Below are 17,868 nucleotides of genomic sequence, written 5' to 3'. Positions count from 1 at the left end.
TAACTCTGCTCTGGTAGAGAATTCTGGTAGAATTCCCCTGGGAAGCCATCTGGCCCAGGACTCTTATTTGTTGGGAGATTTTTTGATAACCGATTCAATTTCTTTTCTGGTGATGGGTCTGTTCAAATTTTCTATTTCTTCCCATTTTAATTTTGGTAGTGTGTGAGTGCCTAGGAATTTGTCCATTTCTTCCAGATTATCTAGTTTGCTGGCATATTATTTTTCATAGTATTCTCTTAAGATTGTTTGTACTTCTGTGGTGTTGGTTGTGATCTCTCTTCTTTCATTTGTGATTTTATCTACTTGGATCCTCTCTCTTTTCTTTTTGAGAAGTCAGGCTAGGGGTTTATCAATTTTGTTTATTTTTTCAAAGAACTAGCTTTTAGTTTCATTGATCTGTTCTACTGTTTTGTTTGCTTGTTTGTTTGTTTTTTGTTTTGGATTCTATATCATTTATTTATTCTCTAATCTTTATTATTTCCCTTCTTCTGATGGATTTGGGCTTTAATTGTTGCTCCTTTTCTACCTCCTTTAGATGTAAGGTTTTATTGTGCATTTGGGACCTTTCTTGATTCTTGAGATAGGCCTGAATTGCAATGTATTTACTTCTTAGGACTGCCTTTGCTGCATCATAAAAGGGCTAACGTGTATTCATTTTTATTTGCTTCCATGTATTTTTTAATTCCATCTTTCATTTCCTGGTTAACTCATTCATTCTTTAATAGGATGTTCTTTACCCTTCATGTATTTGGGGGCTTCCCAAATTTTTTCTTGCGGTTGATTTCAAGTTTTTAGCATTGTGATATGAAAATATTCATGGTATGATCTCAATATTTTTGTACGTATGAGGGTTGTTTTGTGACCTTATATGTGGCCTATTTTGGAGAATGTTCCATGTGCACTTAAGAATGGATTCTGCTGCTTTAGGATAGAAAATTCTGAATATATCTGTTAAGTCCATGTAGTCCAATATGTCTTCCAGAGTCATTGTTTTTTTGTTGATTTTCTGCATAGATGATCTGTCCATTGTTGCAAGTGAAGTATTAAAGTCCCCTACAATTACGGTATTATGAACAGTAAGTTTGCATATGTTTGTGATTAATTGATTTATATATTTGGGTGTTTCCACGTTGGGGGAATAAATATTTACAATTGTTAGCTCTTCTTGGTAGATAGACCCTTTAATTATGATATAATGCCCTTCTTCATCTTTTGTTACAGTCTTTGTTTTAAAATCTAGTTTGTCTGATATAAGTATGGTTACTCTGGCTTTCTTTTGATGTCCATTAGCATGATAGATGGTTCTCCTTCTCCTCACTTTCAACCTGCAGGTCTCCTCAGGTCTAAAATGAGCTTCTTGTAGGCAGTATTAGATGGATCTTTTTTTTTTTTTTCTTTTTATCCATTCTGATACCCTATGTCTTTTGATTGGGGCATTTAGTCCATTTACATTCAGAGTGATTACTGAAAAAACTGAATTTAGTGCCATTGTGTTATCTGTATATTTCATACACCAGATGTTTTCTGGTCCTTTGTAGTCTTTGCTGCTTTCCACAGAGCCCCCCTTAGGATCACTTGCAGGAGCTTGTTTAGTGGTCACAGACTCCTTTAGTTTTTGTTTGTCTGGGGAAGTCTTTATCTCTCCTTCTATTCTGAATGACAGTCTTGCTGTGTAAAGGATTCTTGGCTGCATATTTTTCCTATCCAGCACATTGAATATTTCCTGCCATTCTCTTCTGGCCTGCCAAATTTCAGTGGACAGGTATGCTACTACCATTATGTGTTTACCCTTGTAGGTTAAGGACCTTTTGTCCCTAGCTGGCTTCAGAATTCTCTCTTTATCCTTGTATTTTGCCAATCACTGTGATATGTCATGGTGTTGATCATTTTTATTGATTTTGAAGGGAATTCTCTGTGCTTCTTGGACTTGGATGCCTGTTTCCTTCCCCAGATTAGGGAAGTTCTCAGCTATAATTTGTTCCAATAAACCTTCTGACCCTTTTCCTTGCTTTTCTTTTGGGACTCCTATAATATGAATATTGTTTCATTTCATGGAATCACTTAGTTCTCTAATTCTCCCCTGGCGATATAATAATTTCCTTTCCCTCTTTTTTTTCCAACTTCATTATTTTCCATAGTTTTTTCTTCTTTATCACCTATTCTCTCCTCTGCTTCTTCTATCCTCTCTGTCACTGTATCTAGCTTATTTTGCATCTCAGTTATAGCATTTTTTTCATTCATCCTGAGTCGTTCTTAGGTCTTTGATCTCTGCAGCCAAAGTTTCTCTGGTGTCTTCTATGCTTTTTTCAAGCCCAGCTATTGTTCAGATATATTGTTTATATCTGTTTATATTGTTTATATCTGCAATTATTTGGCTGTGATTTCTTCTTGACCTTTCTTTTGGGGGGAATTATTCCATTTTATAATTTTGGGTAAGTTTCTATCTTTTGCATGTTTTAAAATCTTGTTATTTGTTCTGCACCTGAGAATACTACTATATTAAAAAGGGGTTATACATTGTTCAGGGCCTGTCACTCCAGGAAGTGTTTTTGGTGTATGTTCATGCACTCTGTTGTTGTGTTTTGGCTGGTCTATCCCACTGATGTCCTCTGAAGAGCTCCTACTTGCTTGTAGTGGTGGAGTTTTTGGACCTTTAACTAGGTGTGCCTTGATTTATTTGTTGAAGTAACCCTGGAAAAGAACAAAAAAACAGGGTGGGGAGAGTCTGATCCCATAAATGGAAAAAAATGAAAGGGGAGAAAATAAAACCAACAGAGAATCAAAAACCTATAAGCCTAATTCCAGAAAAAGAGAAAGGAAAATAAAGAAGAAGAGAGAGAAAATATGTAAAAAGAATAGAATAAAAATGCCTGATATATCCATATCCATATCATCTATATCTATATCATCTATCTCTATCTCTATCTTTAGATATATATAAACAAAACAAATCAGAAACTATGAATCTGATTCCAAAAAGAAAATAAAAAAGAGGAAAGAAAAATAAAATAAAATAAAATAAAATATAAAAGGAGAAGGAGGAGGAGGAGGAAGAGGAGGAGAAAGAAACAGTTGTCTGCCTAGGATCAGTGGCAGTATTCGTTGGGAGGAGAGGCCAGCTGCATTGGGTCAGACAGTCTTGCTCCAGTAGATAAGCAGTTGCCAAGCACACAGGGCTGGGTTTGGCTTAAGTGTGTCTCACCACCCCTGAGGGCTGCTGTGCTGTTCTCTCAAGTCCACCATATGGGTGTTTGGGACAAAAATGACGACGGCCCAATCTCTTCTCCCCTCAACGGGTATCTCAACCCATGCTGTTCAAGCAGCCCTCCCAGAATAGTGAGGGCAGTCAGCTTGCTCTGCTCCATAGTTCTCCTGAAACTTCTAGGCACTCAGCTGGGATTCAAAACCTGAGGTCATAAAGAACCCAGTTCTGTGTGGCTCCTCTTCTGTTCCAGAATAGAGTCTCTCTACCCTGGTGATAAAAGGCCTTTGGCTGGCACCTGCATGGTCTTTTGTCCCTGGGGAGGCAATAAACCCTCTCCCGAAAGTACTCCAGGAAGGGACTTTTGTCTCCCAGTGTGCCCCTGATATAGCTACATGACATTATTCACTCCAGGGCTGGCTACCTCCTCCCCAGGAGTGTGTGCCACAGCTCCCAGCTCCCTTCTGTAGAAAGTTGTGCACTTTTGAAACCTCTGAGTTTCAGTTCTAAAGGTTGTTTGCAAAAAAGAAACTGGCACTCTTCATATTTCTCATTCCCTAGTCTGTGGTCCAGAGAGGTTTTCCTCTTGTGCTAACTCGATGCTGCACTTTCACAACCCCTCTCTCTTTCTCTCCCTTTTGTCCCTCCACAGAAAGGGTTCTCTCCCCTCCCTGCCTACGCTTTTTTATCACCTTCAATTCGCATACTCCCACTTTGATCCTGCCAAACTGTGTCCCTCCCAATGTGGAGATCCGTGTGTCAGTCCGCAGGTCAATTTCCTGGGTGTCCCAAGTGGTCTGACCTCAATACAACTGTGTTTGAGGGACGAGGAAAATCCCAGTCCCCCTACTTCTCCACCATCTTAACTCCTTCCCCCTATGCTTTGGTTTTATTCCTGGAGTGATGGGAAAGTTGGATGATGGGTTGAGGCTGCATGGTGCTGGTAGAGGAGACTAGTAGGAGATTCTGAGAGAGGTGGTTGGATGTGCTTCTATTCTAGTTTAAATACTTCTTAATGGGCTTTTTAGATGGTCCTAGGACTGGCTTCCAAATCACAGGCTGGGCTTTACCTGGCTCCCCACACTCTCTTGCCAACCAGGACTTTCTCCATACCCAGGACCTTGGGAAGCTTGTTTACTTCTAAATTCACATCTTGCTGCCAGCAGAGTCTCCAGCAAAGACCCATTTAAGTCCTCAGCCACCTCCTCACCAATGCAGAACCCCACTAGTCTTCCATTACCCACCTCCAGCTTTCTTCCAGGATTCCAGCTAATCTACCTCCTTCATCCTTTTCCACCCTTTGGATGTCCCTGCCTCCCTATGGTCCCAACTCCCTGAGGGCCAGCCTTGCTAGTGCTCTGCCTCCTAAGAGCCCCTCCTCCCAAGGGCCCCACCTCTTTGAGGGCCTCAACTCCCTGAGAGCTTCACTAAGCTCCATTCCAAGTCCTGACACTGCTTGGCCAGCCTCCCTACTTGTCTCTGGGTTTGGCTTGCACTTTCTTGTCAGGTCTCTCTCCTCCAAGGAAGAAAAAGCCTATAGGTAAGTGATTTCTCCTGTTTATGGGATTGTCAAGGAAACCGAGGCAGAGCCAGAGAGGAGGAAGGCTGGCCTTGGATAATAGCTGGCTGTCCAAACCCTATGGGTTTGAACAGAGGGTATTTCACAGCACCAGAGCTAGACTTTGCTCTGGCAAGTGCAGATCAGAGGCCTTAGGAATTTGGGAAGGGCAGGTAGGTTTGCTGGGGCTAGAGTGATTTGGAGACCTACACTCTGTTGTCTTCCAGATCAGAAACATTCTCAGTTCTACTGAGGAAAATGAGTTAGGGGAGGTTATTCCTTGGTGCTTCTCCCCCAGAGTCCTTTCCCCCTCTTGGCCCTGCCTTCCTTCCTGGCCTTTCCTTTCTGACCTGGTGCAGAGCTTGCTTTCTTCATCTTTGTCTTTTCCACAGGGTCCAGCACATAGTATGCTTAGGCATGTTCTTTGAAGATTCTTCCACCTGGCTCTGCTGTCTTCTTGCAGTTTTGCCACACTTTTCTCACTGAAGGTTCTGAAATTGTATTATATCTTCTTAGGGAAGGCATTGGTGTGGATTTTGCAGAATAGCATGTCAGGTTGATAAGGTGGTCCACCATCACAATGGAGGATTTGAGGGTCTTCTTCCTTCTTGCTTAAGGAGTTAGATATCTATTTTTACACGTGCTTGAAAGTATCTATCAGCCTTTTTAAATGTAATTTGAAAAGTTGTTGTGCAGATTGTTACAGACCAGGTCAGGTTGTTGGAGGAAAGATTACCTAGTTCCCCTGGGGTGCAGTTGCCTAGTGGTATTAAAACACTTGGTCTCAAAGAGGCAGTTTGCTGTTATTGCAAAGCATATTTGCAACTCTTTAATTTTAAACACGCTTTGAAGTCTTAAACTGTTCTTCACCCTCCCCCTCCTCCCCACTGCCATGTACACTGTGAGCAATACCCCAACACCAGAAGCCCAGACAACACTTATCCATGCATGACACTTGTTTTATGATTACATGTGGCAAATGTTTATTTCTAGATTGTCCCTCTCTTGCTCTTTAGCAGTCGTGTGCAAATTCACTCCATTATCATTGATATGCATTATTGCCTCCCAAAGGCAGATTATTTTTAACCTCAGTTTAAACAAAATCACGTGGAAAGGGCTGGTTCTTTCACAAAGCATATTCTTAATTGATAAATATACTGTATTCTCTTGGTTTATCCTCATCCCTTTTTCTTTTATTATTGCCTAAATCTCAAAACAGAGCGGGGATTAAAAAGAATTAGGAACGAGGGATGAAGAGTGTCCCCTAAAAGTTGGTGGCAGTGGATCTTTGTTATAGATTATGTTGGCTGATCTGGGATGAGCCAAGTGGGTCTTGGTGGAGAAGTCATGTTGATCTATATTTGGAATAGAACTCAGGACTCTGACTCAGATGATCTGGTGTCTTTCCTACAACAAAACAAAACAAAACAAAACAAAATTAAACAAAACAAAGCAAAACAAATTAACTTTCCAAGGAAGATGGTGGCAATGTGAAGCAGCTACCTAGGGCTGTGAGAGGAGCCAAGCAAGTCTGGTGAGAGATGACAGAGATAAAGAGACAGGTAAGTACTTACATGGGAGGACAGAAGGACACATTTAAAGATATGAATGAAGATAACCAGAGAGATAGTCAGTCTTTCTAAGCCACTTTGTGTGCAGTGTATTACTGAGGGTGTATACTGGGAGGAGGTACATGGAAGTAGTAGCCATGGGCTCTGACAACTCACAACCGCTAGTCTGAAGGTGGAGACAGAACTTAGGGATAGATGGGACCACTGGGTGGATCTAGATTCTGTGCTTACAAGAAAAAGAAGGATTTGTGAGAAGAAACAAAGCTATTTAGCAAGTGTTCTTGGAAAACATGTGTTTGGATCAGTGCTCATTGTAGACAAAGTCCATCCTCCATCATAGTTATATTTTGGAAAATAAGTAGGGTAGACAGATGGATTTCCTTCTACTGCTTTCTCCTGAGGACTTTTATTAGGTGTTCTATGTTGACAGGATCTGGAGCTGAGTAGAGAATCGTAGGGGGAAGTGGAAAAGAAATTGATTTTCACTGTTGACATCAATGCACCACATCACTTTATTTTAAAAAATTTTTAATGTTTATTTATTTTTGAGAGAGACAGAGTGCAAGCAGGGGAGGGACAGAGAGAGAGGGAGACACTGAATCTGAAGCAGGCTCCAGGCTCTGAGCTATCAGCACAGAACCTGATGCCGGGTCCAAATTCATGACTTGTGAGATCATGATCTGAGCCATAGTTGGATGCTTAACCGATTGAGCCATGCAGGCACCCCAATCACATCACTTTCTAATCCATTAATTGCACACACTCCCTGGCTTTTCCCAGCTCTCTTTCTGATTTCTGTTTGGAAAATCTAATTCTGATTCTTCCTGGTAGCCCATCTAGTTTCTGAAGACCTCTAGAAGCAGAAACTCAAGCTTTTCTCATTTCTTAAGCTGATCATCTTGTTTTGGTGTGATAGAAATGTTAAAAATTTACATAACTGGATTCTGACTGAAATTAAACTTGTAAATGTGTCAAATCATGAATGAGGAACATTGCATTTAACTCTGTCTTCTCTGAACTTATCCCAGAGAAACTAAGAAAAGCCTCTTTGTTCACAGCCACCCCAGAAAGATACTAGATAAGTATTTATAAGAGTCTATACAGTTTCTTTCTTTCTTTTTAAAAATTTTTTAACGTTTATTTTTGAGACAGAGAGAGACAGAGTATGAATGGGGGAGGGTCAGAGAGAGGGAGACACAGAATCCAAAACAGGCTCCAGGCTCTGAGCTGTCAGCACAGAGCCCGACGCAGGGCTCGAACTCACGGACCGCGAGATCATGCCCTGAGCCGAAGTCGGCTGCTTAACCGACTGAGCCACCCAGGCGCCCCGAGTCTCAACAGTTTCTAGAGAAGCTCTGGCTATCTAATTGTTTACCCACAGTGGTACTAGTGTGATGTTTGCATGTAGCAAGGACTCCATAGGTATTGTGGGAAGGAAGCAAAAATGTTCTGGTCTACATCTACATAGATTTTGGTCTACATTTGTGTGGATTGGTCTACATACAGTTGGTCTGGTGTGTGTTAGTCTGCATCAGGATGAGTTTTAACTGACTTGGAATTCAGCCTCTGCCAAGGTGGGATCTCATTTGAGAGATGTATGACTGGGGTGGTAGGGTAGGTAGGTGAGGTGGAGGAGGTGGCTGTGTTTCCTCTTGGTCTAATGAGCAGGCAGTTTGGGGACTGTCATGCCTTCAAGTCTTGGTTTCACTTAGTAATGTTTACTTGCATGCAGAATTAGGGTTTCCAGCCTCATTCAGAATACATGAAGTAGGTTCTACCCTAAGGAGTTTCTATTTTAGAAAGGGGGGACAAAGTCTTCTTCCAAATAACATGCAAACAGAATACAGTAAAAAGTAAGATCATAGATGGGAGGATGCTTGTTAAGGAATCAGTTGGTGAGGTTGTTCTCAGGAGATGCCTGGGAGAGAAGTTTGGATATTTATTTTCTTTAGTTTGAGGCGAATTTGGTTACTTCAGCTTTCTTTCCATCCTTTCAGGGAAGCTATCTGAGCTTTACTTCTCTTTCCCCATGGGAGAAGTTACACATTTCTTACCATTGCAGTGGTTTGTGTCTTTTTTTATTTTTCTGCACAGACCAAGACTGAGAATTATTGTTTTTAATTATTATTAATATTATAGTATATAGATCTGTATCAATATCTCTAGCAAATATTTACCTGGATCTGTCTAGTTGGGCAAGCTGGATTTACTGGTTCAAGGTGTTATGGAGTTTGTTTCATGTTTTTGGTGGGGGGCATGGAAGGAAGCCCTAAATGAGACTCTGTTTATTGGATCATGGCCCACGCTGAAGATGTAACTTGAACTGATGTTTTCCTGGGAAACAGTTATACACAATGCCAAGATAGCATAATTCCCCACTCTTTTATGTGGCCTTCAGGCTGACTAACAGTACACAGAAGGTATTCACAATTCTTGCCAACAGTGGAAAATGAGGTCCTTACTACTCTCGCCTTCCATCTAGGAAGGCATCTGGGAACTTGACATGCCCTTGCCTTTGTTCATTTCTGATTGAGGAATATCTTCCTGGTTCATAGTGTATGTATCTCTTACTTTTTTTGGTAGGTGGAAAGGCATTCATGAAGTGCCATTAATTGTAAGTTCCCAGGGTGGGGAATTCTATATTTGCCACCATTGTCTTATGCTGTTGAAACTGAGTGTGTGATGATTTGGGGGGTAATAGTGGTGGTGTTGATAATTTAGGGGGAAGAAAATATTGTTTTTGCTTGAGTTCTTTTGTACAAAGAATTGCTGTGGTGCCTGAACTTTCTAATTTGGATTTTTTCTTTGTATTCACTTACAGTAGTTGAAATCTCATCTGTAATAGATTGAATCCAGTGTATCTCACATAGAAATGTCCTATGGTTTCTACTAGAGGGACCATCCAATTTTTCACTTTAGATCCAACTCAAAATACACTGAACCCACCTGTATATTTATTCACAGATAGTACAGGAAAAATGGTAGCCAATCCAGAAAATTCTTTTCTCTAGGAGCTATTATTTAAAGGCATTTCATGGATACATCCCTATCCTCCTTAAACAAGTTTAATCGTATTCTACACAGCATTTAGTCAATTGACTATTGTCCCACTCCTCCCTTTTGCAGACAAGACTTAACTACAGTTATTGTAGTTTGAGTCCTGTGTCATGTTGTCTAATTGCAAAGCATTAGGTGAATTATTTTCCAAATGAAGTAAATCAGTGAAAGTAATAAAACTTGGTGTTGATGTCAATTGTCACACATCAAGGGTATGACACTGGAGCAAATCATAAATGTGATAGATAATGCACTTTGTCTGAGCTCACTTGAGTTGCTTCCTTTGTACTTTCACTTTGTGGTGAAAGAGACTTGGACTTCAGTTCTTGTGTGAGACCCCTGATATCACCAAAAGGGCTCTAAATCCTGGGGTACTTCCTTAGCTGTGACCAGTTAATTCTTTCTACCTCTGGCTTCAGCTGGAGAAGGAAAGGCAAGATGGAAGTGTCTTCAAGCAGAAGATCTGCTCCTCAGCTCCATCTCACCACCTTTGACTCCTACCCTTTTTCTTAACTGAGTGTCCTCTGAGTACAAAGTTCTAGTTCAGTGAGTTATGCCGCTAGACATTAATGAGGAGAGAGCAGGGGGCAAAGAGAGCACACTGGAAAGATCAGATATCTATTTGTAGGTGTGCCCAGAGAAGCTTCCAGAAGGAGGGTCATGTTGAACAGGGTTTGGAGTGTTCTAGGCAGAGAAGGACAGTCTGTGTGAAGGCTGATATTAATGCTAGCAAGATGTACATGTGTGGGGAAAGGTTTATCCTGTTCAAGCAGGAGCCACAGAAAAGGTTAATAGGATGAGTAAGTGGTAGAAGAACTTTAAAAGAAAGCTTTAGAAATACAATCTTAGAAGTTTGGATGTAATAGCATGAAACTGCAGGTCTGGTTGGGACTGTGTGTGTGTGTGTGTGTGTGTGTGTGTGTTTAAGACTTGAAGAAGGGGCTTCTGGGTGGCTCAGTCAGTTATGTGTCTGACTCTCTCTCTCTCAAAATAAATAAACTTAAAAAATAAAAGGCAGCTCAAGTTAAAAAAAAGACTTGAGGTAAGTGTCATTTTCCAGAAGGATGGTAATGAGCACTTACATGTCACTTATCTGGTACAATGTAGTGATCAGAAAGAATGTGATTTAGGGCTTCATCCTACTTCAAGGGCAGTACTCTCTGATGGCTGCTGGTTGTTCAGAGTTACCAATTTTATGGACAGGAGGGTGGACCAGGGAGAATGGCAGGAGGCTGGCCCTGGGTATATATAGTTTTCCTTCTATTTTGTTAACTATTTGCAAACCATGGGATCCTTCTAGATGAAGGGGTAGTGTGGACAAGGTGATAAGTGTCTAAGTGGCAACATGTAAAACTATCAGTTTTTCTAAGGTTTCCATCACACCCATAGGAATAGCCAAAGTCTTCACTGTGACTCTCAGATCCTACATGAAGGATCTGGCTTCCTGCTTTCTCTCTGATTTCATCCCCTACTGCTTCCCCCTCACTCACTCTGTCTCGGCTCTACAGGCATCCTTGATATTTCTCAAAAGTAGCCACTTACCACCACACACCCATTAGGATAGCTGCTATTAAATAAAAACAGAGGATAATGAGTGTTAACTAGGATGTGGAGAAATTGGGAGGCTTGTGCATTGCTTGTGGGAATGTAAAATGGTGCAGATGCTGTGGAAAACAGTATGATAATCTCTCTCTCTCTCTCTCTCCATATGTGTGTGTGTGCGTGTGTGTGTGTGTGTATACATACACACAATTACCATAGGATCCAGCAATCCCACTTCCGGGTGTATATACTATTGAATTGTATGCAAGAACTCAAAAAGATATTTCTGTACCTGTATTCATAACAGCATTACTCACAAAAGCCAAAAGGTGAAACAACGCACATGCCCATCAGTGCATGGATGCATAAGCAAGATGTGGGATATACACAATGGAATATTACTGAGCCTTGAGGAGGAAGGGCATTCTGACATGTGCTCCAACATGGGTGAACCTTGAAGACATTACGTTAAGTGAAATAAGCTGGTAACAAAAGGACAATATTGTTTGATTCCACTTACATAAAGTACTCAGAGTAGTCAAATTTATAGAGACAGAAAGTAGGTGGTGGTTGGTTGTCAGGGGCTGCGGGGAGGGAAGAATGGGGAGTTGCTGTTGAATGGGTACAGAGTTTCAGCTGAGGAAGATGAACAAGTTCTGGAGATGATGGTAGTGATGGTTGCACAAGAGTGTGCAGGTAAGGCTGTCTCAGATCATCCTTTTTTATAATCACAACACCCACTCTGAACACATCCTAACCTTTCCTTGTTTCCCTTTTCTCTGCAGCATTGATTGCAAATCCAACACAGTATATCTTCATAGTACTTATTTGTTTATTGTTTGCTTTCCACTGCAGGAACGTAAGCACGTTGAGTGGAGGGATTTTTGTGTTTTATTTGTTTTATGTGCACTGCTGAATAAATGGGGAGCAGCATATTTGTTGAATGAATATATGAAGGACTATGATTGGACATAGACTTCTATTTTTTTTTAATTAAAAAATTTTAATGTTCATTTATTTTTGAGAGAGAGAGAAAGACAGAACACAAGTGGGGGTGTGGCAGCAGAGAGAGGGAGACACAGACTCTAAAGCAGGCTCCAGGCTCTAAGCTGTCAGCACAGAGCCTGATGCAGGGCTCACACCCACGAGACATGATCTTGCAAGATCATGACCTGAGCTGAAGTCAGATGCTTAACCAATTCTGCTACCCAGGTGACCCTGGACACAGACTTCTAGAGAAGACAGAAACAGGGACAATGGGAAGATTTCATTTTTCATTTGATTTTGTTAACTAATTTTTGGTACCCTTGGATATAAGACTTGGCCCCAGTGTTCATGGCAGCTTTTGTTCTGTTTAGCTTTTCATATGTATTCTGAACTGTTTCTACTTTGGAATGTTGGTGTACACATGTACCACACTTAGTATTATTTCAAGCTCTGGCCCTGAACTCAAACTTCTACTCCTGTATTCCTGACTTCCCCCTTCCAGAGTTGCAGGGCTGCTTGAGTTAGAAGTTCAGAAACTCCGGGGAAGCTCAGCTATCCAAAGAGCTTTATACTTGTTTGTTTGGGAGCCACTGGTTAGATTGGCTCCAGAGTTTTCCTTGTCTGGAAAATTTTAAGGAGGGTGAGATAATTTATACACTCAGGAAGGAGCTGTCCTTGGATACAAAGAATTGTTATAATCTTTGGAGGTGTTTCATTTAAGTCCACTTCTCTGAATCATTGAGAACTGGAAAATAATTATTTAACAGCCTCATTAACCTTCCTCTCAACTTCTAGCAAAGTAACTGGTATCCAAACTCTCTTTGAGGCTATTCAAGAGGAGCCACTAGGCCAACTTCCTGATTGCAGGGGTGTTAACATCTAACCAAGAGAGCCAGTAGAACTTACTGCCTTGGAAAAATGTTTTGAAAAGGAAATGTCCAGAGTGAGGGCAGTACTCTTTTTAGAGACAGAGGAGTCTCTAGGACCTCCAGGACAAAGGAGAGCAGGTGGGGCTGGTTGAGAAAGCAAGACAGCTTGCAATTAAGTGAGTGAAATTTTGGACTTGACAGGAGTTCTTTTGGTGACTTGGGATGGAACTTTTGTATTGGAGTTTGGAAGGAGCTCAGAGACTGAGAGAAACCCAGGGAGGAGAGGGAAGGAAGTGGGGAGAACAGGGCATTATGGAATTTATACAAGCTGTCTTCATATTCCCTGGCCTCTCTCTGCATTTCTTTCAGCACTTCCTCTGAACAAGCACCTCCTTTGGGAGAGACAGTTTCCTAATTAAACTGATATTCATATACTCTGGGGCCTCATTAGGAAATGCCCTTAGGAAATGCACTTGAAATAGATGATGATGCATGTTCTAGTTTCCTGTTTCCGACTAGGTTTGGCCCTTTCTGTCTCTCTCTCTCTCTCTCTCTTTTTAAATCCAACTTACAGGAATGTCAAGATGTAGTAGTGAATCAATACATCTACATATTCATTTTCTCTGTCCTAAATGCCTTTTGGTTTCTTGGTACAATTATGAGCAGATCCTTATCCTGGTTACTGTAGGTTGGGGGTGGGAGTGTGAAATTCAGAAAGAGGAGGTATATGAAACCTGGCCCTGCCCTCTGGCAGCTTTTAGACCTTAAAGGAATTTAAGTGACATACCCAGGACACCAGCTGACAGAAAGGGAAAACTAGTTTCAGCTAAGCATCAGGACAGGCTGTAAGTGCTGGCAGGAAGGGGAGGAGGTGGGCGATGGGTATCAGTCAGGAAGTCTTAGGAAAGGCTTCTTTGATGTGTGTAGCGGGAAGGTTGTAGAATAGGGTTGAGAAGAGGTAGAGCATAAAGACTGGACAGAAAGGAGTGAGGAGGGCATCCCTTGCAGGACAGGCACTTACTTAGGCCAAAGGCTCATCCCAGAAAGGGTAAGTCAAGATCTGAGGAGCTGAGTCAGGAAGGAGGTGATGGGCCTGAGGGTGGGGACAGAATTAGGGTGGGACTTTGACAGCTGGGTCAGAGTCTGGACTGAATATAAACTACTGGATATAAACTATTGGAATAATCATAGATTATTTCAAAGAGGGCATTTCTGAACATGGTGCTTGAGGACAGTGTTTCTCTCTGCTGTTATTATAAGCTGGATTCGTGGTACTTTCTCAGGATTCCCAATCACTGGTGTGCTTTCTCTTCTGTGAGTTTGCTTGTTCATTTGTTTGTTCGGCCTGCTTCTGTTGGAGTCATGAAATGTAATTGTTTCCTAGATGTTTTGTTCTCTGGGTTGGGTCTCTGGTATCTTCATACTTTGCAGCCCACTGTCCGTCATCTTCAATAAAAGTGGGAAGAGCACAAAGACTGCCCTGCACAACACAGTTGTGGGAAACAGAAATTATCAAAAGCATTACCCATCTCCCACCCTGCCATTCAGATGGTCCTCCTCTGGGATTCCTCCTCAGGATCCATGGATGGACTTCAGAAGAGTGTAGGACATTTTTTTGAGGTGATCAACCTCAGAGGGGCATGTGACTCAACAAATGTTAGGACCCATTTTTGTGTCTTTGTTGTGAGGTAGGTGACTAGGGACAGTTCCCCAGAGAAAGAGATGTGGTACAAGCATCCTTAGTGTCCAGAAAGAAGCATCCAGAGACAGTTGAAGGATCTGAAGGAGAAAGAGGAATTGGGAAAAGGGAGATGGGTTCAGGGGGAACTGGTAGGGGACTCCACCCTCTTTCTAGCAGGTATTCCTTCTCTGTATTCTCTATATGCTGACATTATAGGATTCCAGTTCCCTTCAATTTAAATCTGTTGAGTTTCTGTCCTTTATTAGATTATTAACCAGCTGTGCTCACATTGTCTCATGCAATTCCTTTGTTGAACCTGAAGTGCGCAGAGTGGAGTCAACCCCTTCCTCAGTTATGGACTGCTAGCACCATTGCTTCCTGTCAGGCCCCTTTTCAGTGCATTTTTTTTCACCTTTCATCCTGATCTTTATTCTCATTTTCCATCCTCACTGGAGGTACTTGTTTTATTATATTAACAAATGCTCTTCCAATCCATGCTCTATATGTGTATTTAGATACATTCAACCATTTAACAAATTCAAAGTGCCAACTGTGTAAGTCACAGTTATAGGTGTAGGGAATATAGCCAGGAGCAAAACAATAAAAAAGAAGTCCTGCTTTCATGGAGCTTACATTCTTTTGGAGTGAGATAAATCATGAACAAATAAATAAGTAAAACATATAGTACCTTCAATAGTGATAAGTCCCACATCGGGCTTTGCACTGACAGTGGGGAGTTGCTTCGGATTCTCTGACTCCCTCTCTGTCTGCCCCTCTCTTACTTCCTCTGTCTCTCTCAAAAATAAATAAAAATTAAGAAGGGAAACCAGTGGAAGACTTTGAGCAGAGGAATTTCATCTCATTTTTATCAAATGCACGTTTATCCTTGACAAATAGACGGCATTTTTTGGATGTTTTATAAATGTCCATAAATGGCATTGCGCTATACACCTCATCCTGCTTTTTACTTTTCCTACTAAACATCATCCTATCCAATTGCTATTGAATGTACTTTATTATATCTGAGTGCTGTGTAATGTTTCATTGTGCACGTAGGGCACTTTTTACTTACATATTCCTGTAGTAATAGACTCTGGCATAGGTTCCAACTTCCTGCTATCATAAACTTCCTTTGTTGAACGTGCTCATATGAGTCTCCTTATGGACTCAGGAGGGAGTTTCCTTGGGGTGTTGACCTCAGAGAGAGATTGTGGGGTGGGAGGGTGTGCATTCTTAATGGCGCTAAAATTGTGCTTCAAGATGGTGGCCCCAGTTACACTCCCACCAGATAGTTTGTATCTTCTCATCCAATTCTCATGTTGATCCAGTAAGGAAAGTCCAGTAAGCTTCTAGGTGGATGAGGAAACTGAGGCTTACAGAGATTAAGCAAATTACTCTAGTTTATATAGTCAAGCAGAGGGGCTAGGTCTCAAATCCAAAATTTCTGATATAATACTCATTGCTCTTACCTCTATAGTACCCAGTACTGCCTCTTCCAGGAATAAGATGAGGCATCCATGGGGAAAGATATTATTATTGTATTTGAGCCTTGCATTTTTTGATGCCTGGTTGAACTCAGTCTTCCTGGGACCCGCATGTGTTTAGCACCAGCTTGTATGAGGGTGTTTAATTAGAGTCCTTAGAGTTTCAAGGTGAATTATATGGAATAAAACAGTTTTCATTTTCTCATTAGGGTTAGCTAACAAGCTCGGGTTTAGTGAGTCATTTTGAGGTTAGAAATTTATAAATACTAAATGATTTTCAAGGTTTGTGGACTTCGAATCAGATTTCAATATTAAACATTTAGGTAGATTATATTAAGTACATATTGTTTGCTAGGTACTGAGCTAAGTACTCCTTACTACAACCTTGTGAGGTATTTACTTTTACTCCCATTTAACTGTCATGGAAACTAAAGCCCTGAGAGGTAAAATAATTTGTTCAGAGTCACCAGGTATGAGGTTGAGATGTGATTTGATCCTAAACAGTTTACCTGCAGAGCTTTACTACTAATTACTAAACTGTGCTGCCTTCCTGTGAAGGAAGCTTTTAGAATATTTTTCCTTTGAGATTGACAGCAATTCCTGTCAATTGGGTGGCTTAGAGCAGTCATGGGAAGTATGGGGCTAGTGGAAAAGAATCTCCAGAGGGAGAGGATATGACATTTGAAAATGTTCCAAGATGTCTTCATTATGCCTCCCTCTGTCCCCTGAAGTGAGAACCTCTACATTAGGACACCTCACCTAGATTATAGGGCTTGAACATGATGCCTTCAAAAAAAATAGGGATTCCCTAACTGGGCTTGGGTGGTTGGTTGCCTATAACCCAAGGGTGCCTGATAGTTTTAAAACAGCTGTCCTCAAAGGCAAACAATTTTTTTTTTATCACTCTTTGTGGTTTATACCTGCCATGAATGATGTGCAGTCTAGGTGTTATCACAGTTGGTTTTCTCTCCACACTTTTGATTTTGATTGCCTTTTATAGGAAAGGTAATGTCATTTATATCTTTACCTGGGCCAGATTTATAAAAGTTACTTGGCTACAAAGTATGTATCTCAAAGTAAAGTAGATAGGAATTCTGGATTATGTGTTCTTTCAGGATTCTCTTCTCTGTGTATTTGTTCAACAAATACTTATTGAGCACTTAACTCACACTCTGATAGAGGAGACAGGCAGCTGACCTGGAATTTTTGCTACATTATGATAAATGGCACATGAGGGAAGCCTGGGTGCTATGAGAACACAAAAGAAAGGCAGCATAAGGGTCAGGGGAGGCTTCCTGGGGCAGCAACATCTGAGCTGGGAACCGAAAGAGAAGTGGGGTTAGCTAAGTGAAGGGGACAAGAAGGCATTAGAAGCAGGGGAACAGGGTGGGTGTAGGATTTTGCAGTTGCATTACGAACTGGGCAGGGGATGATGCTAGAGGAATAAGCACAGGTCAGATGATGAAGGAAGACAGGATTAAGAATGAAGGGCAATGGGAACCACTGAAGAGATGAAGCCTGGGGGTGGGTGGGGGATACGTCAATCACATTTATAGTGTAGAAAATTTCCCTGAGTTAAGTATTGACTCTCTTTGTCTATGTTGTGTGCTTGTTAGTAAATCATAACATTAGAACTGGTGGGTGGCAAATAAGGAGTCTAGATGGATTTGTAGACAGAAGGTCCGACCCATAATCCAAGGGTTCCTTTTGATAATCTGTAGAGAAGACTTTTCAATTTTGACTTGTCTTTCCATCTTTAGAAACCTCTATTAACATTTCTTAAAATTCTCTCAAAATCCAATCCTGAATATAGAGGAGAGTGGGGGCTGCATGATTTTGTTTCTCTGTTCTCCACTACTCCTTTCTGGGGCATTGCTGTGAATTGTTCACCTAAAGTCTTGCTCCCCTTGAGGAGGG

This window comes from Panthera uncia, chromosome B4 (genome assembly GCF_023721935.1).
Source record: "Panthera uncia isolate 11264 chromosome B4, Puncia_PCG_1.0, whole genome shotgun sequence".
Classification (NCBI taxonomy): domain Eukaryota; kingdom Metazoa; phylum Chordata; class Mammalia; order Carnivora; family Felidae; genus Panthera; species Panthera uncia.
Note: the sequence above shows the minus strand (reverse complement) of the source record.